The sequence below is a fragment of the Cyanistes caeruleus genome, chromosome 2, assembly GCF_971803275.1.
Source record: "Cyanistes caeruleus chromosome 2, bCyaCae1.hap1.1, whole genome shotgun sequence".
In the NCBI taxonomy this organism is placed as follows: Eukaryota; Metazoa; Chordata; class Aves; order Passeriformes; family Paridae; genus Cyanistes; species Cyanistes caeruleus.
Genome location: NC_141702.1, coordinates 2900719 through 2913817, shown reverse-complemented (window position 1 = coordinate 2913817; position 13099 = coordinate 2900719). Strand labels below are relative to the sequence as shown.

At 45.2% G+C, this 13099-nt stretch overlaps 1 protein-coding gene across 2 annotated transcripts in view; it reads right to left on the bottom strand.

Annotated features, from left to right (window-relative positions):
- MSRA (methionine sulfoxide reductase A) overlaps window positions 1–13099 on the bottom strand; it is a 238834-nt gene that overhangs the window by 33413 nt on the left and 192322 nt on the right. The window lies entirely within an intron of this gene.

Sequence of the window (13099 nt, the reverse complement as noted above, 5' to 3'; positions counted from 1 at the left end):
AGCTCGGAGCCACTGCTGTGACCCACTCGAGAGTTCTTCATCTTTCATTTCATAATACCAGTTTCACACTGGAGTCAATACAGCTCCTCAAAAAGATGAAATAGGCACAGAAGTGCCTAATCCATGCCCAGCAGCATCTCCTGCAGGTGCAGGCTGGCCTGCCCTGATTTGCCACAGTGCAGGTGACAAATGGTAGGAAGGACAAACTTAACAGCTCTTCCTTAAATTCTGGAATAAATTTTTCGGCACACGACATGATCAGATGTCGATTAAAGCAGAAACAGCACAGAACCACAGTCACAGGATCACAGTCACAGGATCAGTCACAGAATCACAGAATGGTTTGGGATGGGAAGAGACTCCCAATGCTCACCATGATCCAACCCCCTGCCATGGGCAGGGACACCTCCCACTATCCCAGGTTGCTCCAAGCCCCATCCAGCCTGGCCTTGGACACTTCCAGGGATCCAGGGACAGCCACAGCTTCTCTGGGCACCCTGTGCCAGGGCCTCAGCACCTTCACAGGAAACAATTCCTTCCCAATATCCCATCCATCCCTGTCCTCTGGCAGTGGGAAGCCATTCCCTGTGTCCTGTCCCTCCATCCCTTGTCCCCAGTCCCTCTCCAGCTCTCTCTCTGGGAGCCCCTTTGGGCACTGGAAGGAGCTCTGAGCTCTCCCTGGATCCTTCTCTCTCTTCTCCCAGCTCTCCCAGCCTGGCTCCAGAGCAGAGGGGCTCCAGCCCTTGGAACATCTCCTTGGTCTCCTCTCTACTGGTTCCATCAGGCCCATCTTTGATAATTGCCCCAAACCTTCATTATTTAGTCACCCTCCCACACATTTTAAGTCAGATTCCCTACTTTCTGCCTCAATACATTCCTGTATCATTTACCCAGACCCACATTCCCTTATTACTTTTGAGCTGCCAATTTTGGAGCTAATCTATTTCTGCACCTGTGGGCAGGTATTTGACAACATCAAATTTTCCCTTCTGCAGCTACTGAGCCACAAATCTACTACAAAAGGACATGTTAAGACTCTGTAATTGATGCTTAGGAACACAGAAGTGTAGGCACTAAACATTTTGCCCCTACATTTAGAAACTTCCTTTCTTGAAGTGTTGCATTAATATAGAACATTATGTTTTTACTATTATGATGATTAATTTTATATATCTGCCTGTAAGCTCCTTTGGAGGGTTTCTGTAATAGATGAAGGACTCTGGTCTAAAGATCACGGAATCAATCCCAAAATGTTCTGGGTTGGAAGCACTTTAAAACCCAACCCATTCCACCCCCTGTCATGGGCAGGGACACCTCCCACTATCCCAGATTGCTCCAAGCTCTGTCCAACCTGGCCCTGGACACTTCCAGGAATGGGACAAATGTCCTGGTTTAAGGACATGATAAACAAATACTCCAAAACAAGAGGCCACATCCAAATGTCAGTTTGGTACCTGGCATGTGCTGCCTCATTTCCCATCTGGGAAAGGCCCCGTTAATCTGGCCAGAACTGTGTCAGAGGCTTTACTAAAAACCCTAGGCCAACATCCGAGCCCATGTCCTGGCTGCATTTAGGTTCCTCATAGAGATGTATTTATTAGGCTCCAGTTGGAGCACATGAAAGTGGTGGGGGTTTGTGGGATCCAGCTCTGCTGGGCTTGGCTCACAACTGGGCTCAGCTCAGTGCAGCTGGAAGTCAGCGATCCTGCCTGGTGTCAGCTCAGCTCCCATGGGCTTTGTTTTTATCCAAAGGGCATTGCCAACGCCCACCGCATATGCTGAGCATAATTAAAGCATCTTTCTTCAATTAAACCTTTTGTCTTTGTCTAATAAGGCAGAATCCGCTCAAGCCTCTGCGTAACGCAGAGAGATGTGGAAACAAATGGCTCAGAGAATTCCTGGGCACATGTGGGTCTTGCAAACTTGATTTATTTCCTCTGGACCTTTCCACTGTGGTCAGGCCCTGGCACAGCTGCCCAGGGCTGTGCTGGAGTCCCCATTCCTGAAGGGATTTAAAAGCTGTGTGGATGTGGCACATGGCTCAGTGGTGGCCTTGGCACCTGGTCACAGGTTGGACTTGATGACCTTGGAGGTGTTTTCCAACTTGAATTCTATTCTATACAGAAAATAGCACTCAGTTGAAGGATGCTGGGCTCTCTCTGAGGCTTCTGTCCTCAGGCCCTTCTCCACTTTCATTTCAATTTTTTATTATGATTTTGGTTCCTTATAACCATTAATAGATACGGAATCAAAATGTCTTAATTACAAAATGTGCCCGGATTAAAATACCATGAACAAAACCAGTTTAGGAAAAGCCAGAGGGAACTGTGTCCTTTAATCAGCCACTTTATTAATAATGTAATAAGTTCTCTCCAAGTTCTCTCAGGGCTCATGACTTCCTGATGGAAGATTTTGCTGAAGGGATGTGAAAGGATCTTGTGCTCAGTGAGCCAAACCACGCTTGGGGCATGAGCTGGACTGCTAAAGAAAAACATTTAAAACTGGGCTTGTGTCACCTTCAGGGGGGAGATGTTTAAGCCAAATATAAATAAATAATTGCAGAGCCCATGGGAAATAAAGCCATAAAATAAACACACAGAAGAGAGATTTGCTCACTTCCGGACCAGCAAAGTCTCAGGGATGCTCAGGAAGTGCTTCTGAGTTGCCCTAATTAAAGGGAGATTTAGGACATGGCCATCTGTAAATCTATTTTGTCAAGATCAGGTGTTAATGTAAAAGAAAAATAATTTGGAGAAAGCTCTTGGCTAAAAGCTTCCTATATATACCCACCTGTTCTTCTAAAGGTTTTCTATAGCAACCATCAACAAAAGGCTTTCAGAGCAACAGCATCACTGAACAGAAATGTGGAAGCCATTAAATTTTCTTCTGAAAAAATGAATTTTGTCTGGAAATGAAAACTTCAGTGGCAAAGCTGAATTTTTATGAAATATTCTCATTTTCCTAAGAAATCACCATTTGTGAACTCTGAATTGGGGTTCTTCTGGATCTCCACAGTGCAACACAATAACACAATTATGTTCACCTTTGTCATGCTTTTTATCCCTGTCCTTTTCCCCTCCCTTACCATCAAAAATAATAACAAGGAAATAAAAGATGGCCATGAAAAAATGAAAATACAGCAAGAGAACTACATCTTTTATTGTATTACAGGTCAAAATGGGGATAGCAACAAGGTAAAAACACAGCAACATATGATTTCCTCAAAAAATGGCTTCACAATGGAAAGATCAGAAATTCCATTTCATTTCTGGAAAAGTGTAACTTCAAAATGCCAACATCTCAACCACTTCCCCTCTCCTTTCCACCTCCCTCCCCAGAACAGCTCAACTAAGAACTCACAGATTGGAAGGAGAAGTATTAGAGAATACACTGGACACACACACACACACACACAAGTGTGTGTCCACATATGTGTGTGAATATCTCTGACCAGCCCCAGGTTCCTGGCTGTGAATTTCCCTTTTCTCTCGCTAAATTGATGAGTTTATTTCACCTCAAGAATGTTATTGCCTCTAGGAAAGTGTGACAGGCAGCAGGTGTTGCAGTTTTTCAAGGAAAACCTGAAAACACCTCCAGGAAGAATGGCTCAACCACTCTTTTCTGAACCACACCAAGGAACTGATTCAAACGAAAATAAAAATCAGCAAAAAAACCAAGAAAAGCTTTTTTGTTGTTGTTGTTGGTTTTTTTTGTTTTTATACAGCATGAGAAGTCTTTTGATCTGGTTTCTTGCATGTCCCCATCAACAACTCTCTATTGTAAGATTCAGTCGTAGTGCACAACCTCCCTGGACACTCCACAGCACTGATAAATTATCACAGGAATTCGGGAATTCAGGAATTCAGACACAGGTTCTCAAGAAAGGTGTCCGGTGTCCTGGTAAAAATGTAAAACAAATGCATCATTTTGTCCCTGCCTTGAAGGTCACTGAGATTGTTGGGGGTTTGGGATGCATCAGACAAAGGAGGGGCTGATAATTGGGCTCCTCCAACAAAAGGAATGCTGATGGAGGTGCTACTGCTTTCCTAGACTGTGAAAGAGGGGGTACAGAAGACAAACCCAGACTCCTTTAGAGGTGCAGAGTGGAGGGGTGAGAAGCACAAGGTGTAACAGGAAAAAGCATTTTACTCATTAAAAACTCACCTGGACACGGCCATGAGCAAGCTGGGTATGTTGGACCTGCTTTAAGCACAGGCTTGGACCAGATACCTCCAGAGGTTCTTCCAGTCTAAATTATCTGAGTTTCTACAATCCTACTATTCAAATATCTTCAATTTTGTTATCCCAGGTTGCTCCAAGCCCCATCCAACCTGACCTTGGACACTTCCAGGGATCCAGGGGCAGCCACAGCTTCTCTGGACAACCCTGTGCCAGGGCCTGCCCACCCTCACAGGGAACAATTCCTTCCTCATAATTAATCTAAGCTCACCCTCTAATATTCTATTAGATCTAATTTCCATGACTTTCATTTCCAAATGGATCCAGAATTGAACAAAGGGTATCAATGAGTGTCTCAAAATCACAAAAACTTCCAAGATCTTTTACCTGTTTCTCCTCAATACCCCCATTCATGCCATGTCTGGATCAGACACAAGGCAGCAGCTCACTGACTAAATTATTTTTTATAGGATTCTGGTTATTTTTCCAGGATATTGACTCCACAGCTTGTCTTCTCCATGACTGAACACCTGCACAGTCATTGTCTCAGCAAACTCCATGTGACATCACTGCTATTTTTGTGGAGAAGGTCAAGCCCTGTCAGGTACAAAGAGCACAGAACTTCTGAGGTGGAATTCAGTCCACAGCCCCCGTTCTCAGCGCAGGAACTGAACATTTCCTGAATTCCACCCTCACACAGACAGCATCTTATGCAGGATGAGTCTCTCAGAGGGAATCAAATGAATGGCTTTTCTCAGGCTAAAAACATTCCTTTCTCCACACAGCAGAGATGCTGCCCTGGCTGAGAAAGGTTGCACTGAGGCATGAAAATGCACATGGGAAAAGTTCTCTCCAGCTTTTGTCCTTCAGTGATCCTCTCTCCATCATTTTTATGAACATTCCTACCAAGTGCTTCTCAGTGACATCACTCCCATGGCTATATCTGACCTCGGCAGCTTCCTTTGCCCAAGTTTTATCTATTTTGGTGTTATAAATGGCCTATATACAGACCTAGAATTATTTCTGACAGGCTTTTCTTTTTTTTTCTGTTTCACAAAATGGACGTGTCCATTTATATCAGGATGGAAATGAACTTCCTACCAATTACATCCTTTGCAGCACTTCCTTCCAAAATGACATAATTCAGATGACAACAGTCAGAGTCCTCCATGCATTAACTCGGGCACCACACCCAGCACAGGGCTGCTCATTGTACCTTTTTCTTTAAAAAAGTTTGTTTTGCAATTAATCCACTTACCATTCCTGTGCTTCCTCAGTTTCTTATAAATAACAGCATAGGGGTTATGAATGCTAATCGTTACATCTCAAATATTTCCATTGATACATTTCTTTGGGCTTTAAAAGCTTGAAGTTATTTACAGAACTGGAAGAAAAATATGGTATTTGATCTTTTGTGGATAGTTCCATGGCTGATAGCAACAATATTGTGAAAATACATTGATTTTCACATTTTTTTCCCTATAAAAAGTTCTTTAACAGAGAAACATCAAAGAGATTAGCACTCAAACACAGATTTATCTTCCAGAAACCTGAAGGATTCTCATAGCCTGAGCCCACCTAAAAAGTCCAGAACTTCTCCCAAAATAAGAACAACTTTTGCCAGGTGCTATTTCTTGTAGTTCTTTTTTCCTTTTCTCCCTGACAGCTGCTGAGCATTTTTGGTGGCTGACCTTCAGCTTAGGCACAAAGAAGAAACCACAAGAATTGCCCGTAAATGCATTTACTGATAAATGCAAATCACAGAACATGATCTAATCCTCCATCCTCGGTTTTCTAAAAGGGGAACTGTTTTCAAGTGTTTCTGTGAGGTTTAAGAGCATTGGATAGCTGGAATTCAATTCTGATGAAGCGTCTCTGAGACCTTGGACAAGGGGAAACAGATTTTTTGCTAATCCTCAAACACAGCTGGCAGGTGAAAGGATTAGCAGGGGCTGAGCTTCTCAGTATGAATGAGGAGAGACATGACACATCAGCAACCAGAAAACTCAGGGTTTGTGTTGATGGCTTGAAAACACCTACTTTGCCTGTGAGTAGGTTGAATGTGCCAGCCTGAAGCTCAACATGGGTAATTTTCCCAGTTCAGAACCATTTTGGGAGTAATTTGGGTATCAATATTCTCCACTAGTTTTTCTGGAGCTGCAGTAAAGTCACATCCCCCAGCTTGAGCCTCGCCACCCTCAAGCCCTTACTGAAGTTATTTTCTTGAGTTTTAGGAGTAGTTTTAGCCTAAACCACCTTTTGTGAGAGCTTTGGGAGAGGAGGCACTGGAGGAAATTCATTGAATACCTTCACTAATGGATCTCTTTGTTATCCTGCATTTCCACCATCTGTTCCTTGAAAATACTCCCTACCTCTCATCTTATACAGGAATCAGAAGTGGGTTTGGAGACAGGACAATCTTGTGCTGTGTGACAGCAAACACTTGGCATTCGTGGGTTTGGGGCTTGTAGTGGCTACTGAAATATGAGAATATAAAAACCCAGGAAGTTCTAAAAGCAGAGTCTGGGTTCTTGCCCAGTTCTGAACAAACCAAGCAAACCTTTGGCTGCTCCAGGTCCCTGTTTAGATTTTATAACACCTAAAATGCAGGTGCCTAGAATGAATTCAGAGCACTTCAATTAAGCACAATTCAATCAACAGACTCCAGCTACCACCTAGACTGGCAAAAAAATCGGGCCAGTTCCCATTTGCTGCCCCTGAGGCTCGAAAAAACAAGGCACAGCTAAACTTTTCTCCTTCCCAAACCTACTCGATGCATCCAAAGAGCCAACTGGGAACAGCTCCTTGTCCATACAAGTTTTCTAACCATGCCTGATCACTGTCCAGGTCCAAATCTGTCTGACTGTACCAGGAATCCTGATATCATTTTAATATCAGTGCGGAGAATGGTTTTCCAAGTGCCCAAAACTCTGCTTGGCTCTTCAACAGAACAATACTAACCTGCCCCTAGGCACTTCTGAAGAGTAATTCAGAGTTCTAGGCATGAAGATGGGTCAATCCACTTGATTTGAAGCTTAAACATCTAAATGAAGCATTGCCACCACAGACATCCAGCCCTGACTTGGAATATAAAGTGGCCTCCTGAGGCCAAATGTTCAAATGAAAGGAGTTCAGCCTTTTGAAAATCAGTGGGAAAAAATAATTTCAAATGCATCTGCTGGATCCTGGCTGGAGAAAGGCCCAGTGTGTCGTTTCTGGAACAAAAAATGGGAGGTAGCATCTATTTCAGTAGGATTCATTTAAAATATAGTCATAGGATCATGGAATTCCGATATGGATTGGTTGGACGGGGACATTAAGACTCATCTAGTTCCAACTCCAGTCATGGTCAGGGACACCTTCCACTACTTCAGGCTGATCCAAGCCTTGTCCAGCCTGGCCTTGGACACTTCCAGGGACATGAGAATTGCTGGCAGTTCATTTCTTACATTCAGCAGAAAGGTGGGGGAAATTGCCCTTGAGTTAGAATGACTCCAGGCAGATCCTGGGACATGCTGGATTGTCCCCAGGAGGAGCTGCTATCTTTCCATGGATAATGGAAGGTTTAGCTTAAGGCCATTACTGTTAAACAGCTAAAGGCAGGTCAGATCAGTCCCCCTCTGAGTGCTTAAGCAATGGAATTGATGTGCTCCTGTTCTTTGGCCCAAAAACGTAAGTTCCATCCAGGGCTACAGATCCCAGAGGAGATGCTGCTGGAAAGGAATGCTCCTGCATGTTTAGCATGTATCAGGCACCACAGAAAAGCCATCTGACTCTGGCAGGGTGCCCCAGGCCGAGATAGAGACATGTCAGCTCTGTGATGATTCTATTTGAAAGGATTAATTTGCTATTAACAAATGGATATTGCTCTAAATGCACCTTTCCCACAGTTCTGGGAGATGAGAAGAATGAGCCTGATATTATCCTGTGTGCTGGAATACGCACTTGTTTTCCCCTTTGCAAGAACTAAATACATTGGGAATGCATCTTGTGGGCTGGCATTTCCACACATTCCTGTGTCTATGTTCCTGCACCTTCCATTACTGAAAGCAACGGATTTAATTGGACTTGTCACTATCCATGATTCCTTCGCCAACGAGGATATTTCCAACACATTGCCTGAAGAAACCACCACATTAAAGCAATGTTGGAGGGCTCAAGAAATTTTAGAACCATGTAGAAGGTTTGGAAGAGGAGAGAGGGGCAAGTGAAAGACTGTTGGTGGTATCTTAACCCTTTTTTCACTGCCTTTCTTCACAGGTCACAGACCGGATGTGCTGATAGACTTTTCCAAGCAGAAATACCTGTTGAAACTACGCTTTAGATCCCAGGAACCATGACTGATCAGAGAAACCATGGTCAGTCATCAGATCACTCTTTTATTTTGGAAGTTTTACAAGCAAATATCACCTATGGAGACTTTCACTGTAGGAACAGAGTGGTGGGTGCTGTTTGAGTTCAAAAGACTTCTCAGGACACTGTCACTAAGATAGAAAATGGTACCATTGTCTTGTAAGGATCACCTTAAAGATCACCTGGTCCAAAATGGCCCCCTGTGGGCAGGGATATGTCCTAAAGCCTCATGATTTATTAAAAAACAGAACATGCTTCTCGTTTTTAGTAAATTTATTATTTTTCCTCATTATAACTGGGATTAAGGATTCAGGTAATTCAGGTCTCCACAAAGTTAACTGTCTGCTACAATGGCAGGCACTCATCTCTTCTGGTGACCAGGGACAGGACCCAGGGAACAGCTGGAAATGTGCCAAGGAGGTTTAGGTTGGATATCAGGGAAAGGTTCTTTGCCCAGAGGGTGGTGGGGCTGGAAGAGCTTCCAGGGAATGGTGACATTCCCAAGGCTGCCAGAGCTCCAGGAACATTTGGACAACGCTCTCAGGGATGCACAGGGTGGTATTGTTGGGGTGTCCTGTGCAGAGCCAGGAGTTGGTCTCAATGATCCTTGTGGGTCCCTCCCCACTCAGGATATTCTGTGATTCCATGAACTGCCTCATTCATTCACAGCTACTTGTGTAGTCATGAAAACTGTACACACATTGCACACTGAAGGCCAGGAACCTGTGGATACTTAATTTTAAGTATTTGAAGACAGAGAAACTGAGGCCTAAGGAGTGCTTGACTCAAGAAATGCCAGAGGGTACCAGGCTATGCACAGAAACCAGTCTTGGACCCTGCTGCTCCAACCCATCAGCTCCTATCAAACTGCCTCTCTCTGAAAAAAGGAACAGGTTGTCCAGAGAAGCTGTGGCTGCCCCTGGATCCCTGGAAGTGTCCAAGGCCAGGCTGGACAGGGCTTGGAGCAGCCTGGGATAATGGAAGGTGTCCCTGCCCATGGCAGGGGGTGACTTCCAAACCACTCCCAGATTTACACGATTCTAAAGGAGTTTGCCTTTTCAAGGTTAAAATTCTCAGCCTTGTCATCTCACTCCCTATCAGGTAATCAGCAAATTCAAAACTTTACCTCTCCAACTTTCCCCCCTGACTCCCCTCCCCACTTCTTTCCGAGGCACATTTGGTATTTGTTTTGAATCCTGGCCGATTTTCAGTGCGCAAAACCTGATGCCGAGAGTTACTTGATATTCCGAAGGCGTTATTTTAAGATGAAACAATGTAAATTCTGCCTCGGATGGCAGATGGCTGGCAGTTCACTGTTTGGCAAACCAACTGGTGGGGTATGTTGGAAAGTCGGAGCAGCAGGTAGTACAGCTCAATTTGAAACGACCACAGATGCTCGGAGAGGCGCGGGGGAAGGGCGCAAGCTGGTCAGGAAATTAAGAACAGTAGTCAGAGCTCACAGGGGAAAAAAAAAAAAAAATTAAAGGAAAAAAAAAATGACAGTAATTAGCTGAAAGTTTTCTTCTCCCCATCAGCACTTTTTGGATGGGAGTTAGCAGAGATGAGAGCGAGCGTTGTCGCAATTCACGCAAACGCGGCGCTCCCTCGCTGAGGGCTCCTTTCTGTGCTGTGCCCTGATGGCTTTACAGCTCTGCACCACTCACATCCCACACGAGGGCTGTGGGTTATACAAGCCTTGTACAAAGCTGCTCTTCCCAGAGGGATGAATGTCATCCCTGCTGTCCAAGCTGGCCAGGTGCCTGCCCCTCGGCGCAGGCCTCTGGTGCTTCTTTCTGGATGGACCAAGCATGAGGTTGGACTCGATGATCCTGGAGGTCTTTTCCAACCTTAATCATTGAATCATAAAATCACAGAATGGTTTGGGTTGGAAGGGACCTTAAAGCTTGCCCAGTTCTACCCCTCCCATAGGCAGGGACACTTTTCACCATCCCAGGATGCTCCAAGCCCCATCCAACCTTGCCTTGGACACTTCCAGGGATCCAGGAGCACCCACAGCTTCTCTGGGAAACCTCTGCCAGGGCCTCCCCACCCTCACAGGGAACAATTCCTTCCTAATATATCCAGTCTAAACCTACTTTCAGTTTAAAACCATTACCCCTTGTCCTGTCGTGCCAGACCCCTTTAAATAAACTTGCTCCATCTTTCTTGTGAGTTCCATTTAGTTATGGAGAGGTCACCCCAAAGCTTTCTCCTCTCCAGGAAGAACACTCCCAAATTCCCTCAGCCTTTCCTCACAGCAGAGCTGCTCCATCCCTCTGCTCATCCTGGTGCCTGCTCTGGACTCTCTTCAGCAGCTCCAGGTCTTGTGCTGGGGTCCCAGAGCTGGAGACAGCTCTGCAAGTGGGGTTTCACCTGAGTGGGGAAGAGGAGCAGAATCCCTTCCCTAGGATTCCGTGATCTCTGCTCCCATCACTTCCCACAGAGGGAGTCTGCCCTCCCCTCACCATCCGCAGCCGCTCTGCCATGAGATGGGAAGGCTCGGCACCCGCTGCCGGTCGTTCCCAAATTGGTAACTAAGTGGGAAGAGTCGCCCTTTGGAGGAGCCCAGCTTTCCTCACTCCCGCAGCTCTGGGAGCTCAGAGGAGCCATCTCACTTCGTGGTAGCTAAAAGTAGCTCTGCTGGATCCCGACGCAAAGGGTGGGAGCTCTAAAGCAGAACTTTGCTCCAACTGTGAAATTTTACACCTCCACAGCTCAGCTGACCCAGTGCAAAGGGCCAGCTGGCACGGGCTGGCCATGCCCATGATCTTCTGTGCTCCAGAACTGGCTAGCAGCATCCAAACTGCCTTTTGGGAATGGTCTCTGGCAGGTGCCATCTCCCAAAGAGTGCTTGGGAAGGGTCTGGAATGTTCACCAGGGCCAAAACTGTGCCAGGATTAGGGAGAAAAGAACATCCCTGGAAATGTTTAAGGCCAGGTTGGCCAGGACTTGGAGCAATCTGGGAAAGTAGGAAGGTGTCCCTGGACACAGCAGGGGGTGGAATGGGATGATCTTTAAGGTCCCTTCTAACCAAGGCTATTCTATGATTCAAAAATTAAGGTTGGAAAAGATCTCCAAGATCACTGAGTGATTGCAACACTGCCCTGGGCAGCCTGTAGCAGTACCTGACCACACTGTCAGTGAAGAAATTGTTCCAAATATGCAATTTACGCCTCCCACAGCACAGCTGGAGGCAGTTTCATCCCATTTCTTCCCAGAGGGCAGATAATCCAGCTGTAACACAGGCTGAAGCTCTCCTATGCAAACAACTGCAGGATCAGTCTGCTGTCAACCTTCAGTCTCAACCTCACCTCAACCTTCCCACAGCCCAGTAACACAAAGTGGTTTTGGACACACTCCTCAACACCTTGCAGTAAAGAAGCAGCATTAGGGAAGAACAGCTCATTAAAAGGGAGTGCGTTAATTGACTGATCACGTGCTCCAAAACTCTGGATCCACATTCAAGCTTTCCTATGTGCTCATTTCCAGTCTGGATGCTTCCTCCAGGTATTTGTGAGCCATGCCCATGTTGCCTGCTGTGTATTGCTGGGTGTTAACAAGCTCTGAGTGGTGTTCAGTTTGAGAAATTCCACTCTGAGCCAAGTGTGTGAGGTCTTTTTTTGCAATTTAGCATTCAACAAAATCAGGAAATGCCACCTGCACACTTCCCTCTGTGCCCCAGACAGCACACAGGGTTCCTTTCATCTTGGAAAGGCCTTGGAGCAACCTGATCTAGTGGAAGGTGTCCCTGCCCAGGGCAAGGAACTGGAACTTGATGGTCCTTAAATCCCCTTCCAACCCAAACCATTCTGAATTCTACAATCTTGCCCAGACTTGTTCTGATCCAAGTCCCCTGAAATAAATGAAGTTATTTGTAGTAGGAAGATTTGGTTTTTTTAAGGTGATTCTGCTGTTTTCTGCTGTCTATAATTTCATAGATCTCCCTCCAGTGCTGGTTTGTTTATAAGGGTAGGCAGCATTCCTTCATGGATACTTGCTCTGTTTAACATCACCTTAATCAACTTTAAATGATCTTTCCTCCCTCTAAGGTGTGGATTTCAATATTTCAGCAAGCAGCAATCGTGCAACACAAAGCTCTACAACCCCTTTCTGCCAACAACTCATGGAAATTAAGCAGTTAAGCACAAAAGCAATATACCTGTGAACGCACACAAATTGCAGACTGGCAGATGAGGTAATTAGATACGGAGTTAATTTATACGAAAAAACTCAGCAGAGCTGGATATTTCCTCAGCTGTACATTGGTATTCTACAACATTCACACGTAGAAGATCATACAGGAGTCCTGTATTACTTTGCTCATATCAAGCTGGATTTTTTTCTGAAAACTGTAGAAAATGTGTGTACAGAGCACTGGATTACTTGGAAAACCTGTCTGCAATCAGGAAATTAAAGATCCCTGTAAACCCAAAGTAGGCAGGGGAAGCTGCTTGGGAAATGTGAGACTGAAATGACTCCTGAATTTTGAGGGGTTGATGTGAGTTCTTGACGCTGTTTATTGAGGGAATTTCACAGGGGTTTGGCACCCCAAATTAGAGAGCCAGAA